The sequence below is a fragment of the Phyllobates terribilis genome, unplaced genomic scaffold (genome assembly GCF_046119375.1).
Source record: "Phyllobates terribilis strain yellow unplaced genomic scaffold, ASM4611937v1 Scaffold_12__6_contigs__length_324123572, whole genome shotgun sequence".
Lineage (NCBI taxonomy): Eukaryota > Metazoa > Chordata > Amphibia > Anura > Dendrobatidae > Phyllobates > Phyllobates terribilis.
In genome coordinates this window covers 53,261,065-53,267,158 of record NW_027362772.1, presented here as the reverse complement: position 1 = coordinate 53,267,158, position 6,094 = coordinate 53,261,065, and positions in this window count along the sequence as shown.

Sequence of the window (6,094 nt, the reverse complement as noted above, 5' to 3'; positions counted from 1 at the left end):
CTGCAGAGCCCTATCGTCAAGATTCCAGAGCCTTGAACTGGGGACCATTGGTGATACCCAAGCAGGAGCTGCAGTGCCCTATCATCAAGAGTCCAGAGCCTTGATCTTGGGATCATTGGCGATACCCAAGCTGGAGCTGCAGTGCCCTATCGTCAAGATTCCAGAGCCCTGATCTTGGGATCATTGGTGATCCCAGCAATCAGACCCTCAGCAATCAGTAAGTTATCCCCTATTCCATTGATAGGGAATAACTTGTTTTTTGGAAGTAACTCTTTAAAACCTTTTATTGCATTGTGTTCTACAATTTTTTAACCACTCGTATGGGGTGTAATAAATATTGGTGGATACAGTGTATTACAGATTTATTTAAATCATTCTCAAAAAAAACTTTTCACTGTTAATATTTGGTATAAAATTGATTTGACCACAGTATGTAAATTTCAGCTCTAGCTAGTACCCTTTCCTAGGTCATGTGCCCCTAACCCTTTAATATTCCAAACTAATGATGTATTGAGAAAGGTCAAATAATGAGAGTGATCTTTCCTGACTACTTTGAGATAACAATACACGAACAATAAGGACACTAAGGCTATGTGCCCACGATGCAGAAATGCTCCGGATTTTTCCTGAGCGTTTCTGCATCTCCCTGGCAGAAAAAACGCATGCGGATTGTACATGCGGATTGTACATGCGGATTGTACATGCAGATTGTACATGCGGATTGTACATGCGTTTTCCTGCCAGGGACATGCGGATGTGAAGCGTTCTTCACATGCATTTCCGCATGCGGGTGTCAAGCGCTTTCCAAGCGATTTTAGCATCACTTGGAAAGTGCTTGTGACAACTTGGTCACACTATATAAATCCATGCAACCGGCATGGATTTATATACTGTGACCGAAGAATGGTAAAAAATAAAAAAATAAATATATACTTACCTTTTGATGGCCCCCGGTGTCTTTACTCGATGCGTCTCGGCTTGCCTGCAGCTTGCGGTACACTAAAGGACCTTCCATGACATCAGCGGTCGTGTGACCCGTCACATGACTAAATGACATCATGGCAGGTCCTTTTCAGACCATCGCGACACCGGGGGTCATCAGAAGGTGAGTATAATATTTATTTTTTATTTTATTCTTTTTTTTACAGGAACTATGGTACCTGGGTCCGGAGGAGAGTCTCCTCTTCTCTAGACCTGGGTACCATCTGCACATTAGAACGCATGGAATGCGCATCTACATATACAGTGATGCGTAATCCATGCGTTCCAATGCAAGTCAATGGCGGCGAAAACGCAACACTTCCGCAAAATAATTGGTAGTGCTGCGCATTTTTCCACAATGATAATCCGCAGCGTAAATTTCTGCAGCATGTGCACAGCACATGCGGATTATCTTTGGGGAACATAGCAGGCCTTCTACCATGTGTTTTTTAAGCGTTTCTGCAGCGAAATTGCCGCTGCGGAAACACTTAAAAAACGCATAGTGGGCACACAGCCTTAATGTGATGCTGAGTCACTTCTCATTGGCAAGCCGTGAGGTGGGGAAGTCAATGAGTCTGAGGTCAAATGCCAGGAGGCTTTATCAAAGATAAAGGGATAAGACAAATGGATAGTCAGAAGAAAAGTCCGGGGTCAGGTAACTGAGGTCAGAGTGCATATGGCAAAAGGGTTAATACAAATGAGTAGTCAAAAGGCAAATCAAAGGTCTGGCAACAAAGGTCAGAGTAAAGGAACACAGAGCACACAGCAAACACACCACCAAGAAACGCTACGACTGGCATTGGTCTGATCATTGCCAGCCAGCTAAATAGCCATGTAATCAGCCTGAACGGGTGACACTTGGAGGAAACCCCATAGGCCCGGCCAGATTTGGCAGCTGAGCTGTCACTCACAATACTTGACAGCCCAGCACACCCTAGATCCCAGGGGTCAGCTGAGCTGTCACTCACAGCATCCTTAGGACACAGTGAGTGGTAGAATTGTGACACTAAAATTGCAAGCTTTTATTAGCTATCTTGACTATTTTTTTTTTTTTTTTTTAAGTTTCATCTACTGTATCATTGATTTTCATCGAAATAAGGTTTTCTGAGCTGTATAATTAACTGGAAGCCACAAAATCAAAACCTGTCATTTTTTAAAAATAGCCGTATATCCTCAGATGACACAACAAGAGTCAGATTACAATATATACCATGGTGCAAAACTGAAATAAAGAGGTGAACTTGGACTGACATATATAATGACTAGATGGTGGCCTGATTCTAACGCATCGGGTATTCTAGCATTTGTCTCCCGACCCTCCTTTATGATGCCCCATGCAGGAAGTCACATCCCCCGTATATAATACCCCATGCATATAATACCCCATGCAGGATGTCACATCCCCCGTATATAATACCCCATGCAGGATGTCACATCCCCCCCTATATAATGCCCCATGCAGGAAGTCACATCCCACTATAGTGCCCCATGCAGGATGTCACATCCCCCCTATTTAATACCCCATGCAGGATGTCACCTCTCCCCCATATAATGCCCCATGTAGGATGTCATCTCTCCCCCCATATAATAGCCCATGCAGGATGTCACCTCTCCCCCCATATAATGCCCCATGCAGGCTGTCACATCCCCCCTATATAATACCCCATGCAGGATGTCCCATCCCCCCATAGTGCCCCATGCAGGTCCCCTATGGCCCCATACAAAAGAAAAAAAAATCCAATACTCACCTCACTGCTTCTCTGGACTCCAGCGTAGCCGGCATCTTCAAGCTGTGCGCTGTGACCGGTCAGGAGAGAGCGCGGTGTAAAGACGTCATCGCGCCCTCTGACCTGAGACGTCACAGAGCTGCAGCGGAAGACACAAGAGCTGCTGCGCAGGCATGGGGAGGGGTAAGTATGACGCCGGGTGCCGGGGTCCTGATCGAGCGGGGGGAGGGACGGGAGGAGAGGGGAGGGGAGAGGAGAGGAGGGGAGAAGAGGGGAAAGGAGGGGAAAGGAGAGGAGGTGAGGGGAGAGGAGGGGAGGGGCGTCACACTTGTCCTCGGGAGATAAGCGGCCGTAGCCGCTGATCTTCCGACGATAGCCGCATGTAGGTCAGCGGCGCCTGCTGTCGGGGGACTTATGCTGCGAGCAGCCGGCTGCATCTCCCAGCTTCATCGCCGCTGACCTCCGTGTCACATATGAGCCGCTAATGGCCGCCATGTTTTTCTGAAATGCCGCGTCGCTGATTGGCCACGGCCAGACCAATCAGCGACCCGGGATTTCCAGGACAGACAGACAGACAGAAAGACAGACAGACGGGATAAGACAATTATATAGATAGATATATATAATAATATATATAATAATAAACTAATTATAGAAATATTATATACTGTATAATAGCAAAAATCATAAGTAAAAACCTTGAATAAAAACATTGAGTAGAAACCGTACAGTAAGTAAAGATATAATGGTAGTATATGTAAATAATATGATAAAATAATCAAAAGAAATTGCATTGTATAGTAGGGTCAAGTCCCTGAGTAAAGTAAAATGCTTAGAAATATGAAAAGTTAAAGAATCTTGTGACATTTTATTGTGTCAATTAAGTGTCTTAAACTTTGTCAAGTGTCATTTGTTACTGCATTATTTTTCCTTTAGATTGTAAAATGCAATAAAGAAAACCAATGATAAAAATAAGACCTAAAACCCCTTTGTTTCCTATTTAAAAGGATTTTTTATGTAAAAAAAAAAAAGAAAAAATATATGAGTAATGTATAGTGATGGGCAAATTTTTTGGAGTGGAATTGAATTCTAGTCGAATTTTTCAAAAATCTGCATTCTGGAGAATAAAGATTATTTTGCAATTTACTCCACTTGGCTTCTTACTAAACAGTAGAAGGCCGGGAAAAGGTTAAAAAGGAAACAAAATCATACCCACCTCCCTCCGCTCACCTCTCTGGACGCCCCTGCTACTCCCTGTCCAGGACTCCACGTCTCCATTGTGCCACTTCCAACCATGTGAGGTCACTTGCTTGCAGATTGAAGTCCCGGCCTACAATGAACCCTGAGCAGGAGATGTGGCATGATGGAGACATGGAGAACCGGATAGCGGGTCAACAGCAGCGGAGAGCGGCTCATCTCTAACTCACAAAGTAGAAGTCGTACAAAACAATAACAAAATTGGTTTAGAAAGTATATTCAGGAGAATGGAGTAGGGCATGTATTAGAGAATTGTTTAGAAAGCATATTCAGGGAAAGGCAAAGGGGTGGGAAAAGGTGAGTGGCTTGGAAAACACTTTCAAGGGAAGGAAATGGGTAGTGAAAAGAGGGGTTGCTTGGAAAGCATATTCTCTGGACAGGAATGGGGCAAGGAAGAGGGAATGGCTTAGAAAGCATATTCAGGAGAATCGAATAGGATATGTATTAGGGGATTGCTTGGAAAACATATTCATAGGACTGTAAAGGGGTGGGGACAAGTGAGTGGCTTGGAATACACTTTCAAGGGAAGGAAATAGGGAGTGAAAAGAGGGGTTGCTTGGAAAGAGTATATTCAAGGGGCAGGGAAGGGGTAAAGAAAGGGGAATGACTTAGAAAGTATATTTAGGAGAATGGAGTGGGGACTGTATTAGTGGATTGCTTAGAAAGAGTATTCGGTAAAGGGGTGCGGAAAGGGATGTCGCTTGGACAGGATATTCAGGGCAATAAAAAGGGATGCAGAGAGGGGAGGGGAATGGGGTGTATAAAGGGGAGTGGCATGGAAAGGATAATAGATTGGAAAGCATGTTCAGGGGACGGGAACAGGATTATGCGGGATGGTGATCATGTCGGACTTCCCTGTCCAGAGGAACTGGATCAAACAATATGATCAACATGAATGCCATTTTGTCCTCAGTGGCAAATTTCAGCACCATAAAGGGAAGTTCATTTAGATTTTGGCTACGAGACACTTTGCCCTCTATGTTTGCCACTATACAAAGGGTATGTAATTCTTCCAATTTGGGAGGGTCTCAGCTCACAGACCCCAATAAATAATATTTGATGTCTCAATGACAAGTTTAATGTTATTTCAAGGGGTAAATACCTAATAAAAATAGAATGGATGGGGAGGATCAAAAAAGGCCAGTGACATTTTTACATTTCATTAAATGGAGCCTAATGTGCCCATGTGGCTTATATAGGACATTCTGATCTTGCAAATGTGGCGCCCCTGAGGGTTCGGTCGCCACAGGGGTACTGCATCTCTTTAATGAGGTGTCGTATCTCTCCTTCGAGGTAAGGATGGTGCAGCTGTCAGGACCCTACCTCTGCATTCATCACTACACCTCTCCCACCTGTAGGGGGGCTTTAAGGCACCAGGGTGCTGCCCCAGCCAGGATAAGTGGAGATGGGGGAACCAAAGTAAGGGGGAACCTAGTAGTGGGTGAGGGTGGAGGATACACTTAGAGGTTACACGTACAAAATTCATATTTAATAGCCAACCATCTTAAGTTCAAGGTCTTTGATTGTGATCTTTATCGCTGAACGTGGCTTTCTGTGTGAACCTGCAGTTGATAGGGACACGGTCCTCGTACTCTGGCCTTGAGTCGAGGAACAGGCAAGAGTTAACGGCTGTCTCTACCCGGTCAAAGTCCCTACTTAACAAGGCCTGGAGGGGAGCGGAGGAGTAAAGTTCCGCAGGCAAAAGGATCCCAGGGGGATGCAGACGGAGCGGTATACGCCACCTGTCCTCATTGTTCTGGCCTAGTCAGAGGGATTCCTGCTGCAAGAGGGGTACCGGCCTCCGATATCTGACTCTGTCACTTAAAGTCTCAGTCGGAGAAGCCCGGAGGCTCAGTGGTTCGCCCTGGGTAACGGACGGAGTGGAGTCGCCACCCATACCATTGTTCTGTGCATAGTCCAGAGGGAGACCCGGCCTTAGTACATGCACCACATACGGACAGGAGAGGACCTAGTAGAAAGTCTAGGAACACTCTGGTGCAGGGTCCTGACCAAAACACCTGACTTACCCGGAGGTTGTCGGACCCCCGGTCCTGGTGGCTGCAGCGCGCCATGAGGAGCAGGGAGAAGCCTAACAGCTGTGCATTCTACCGTGAGTAAAGCTTGGAAGA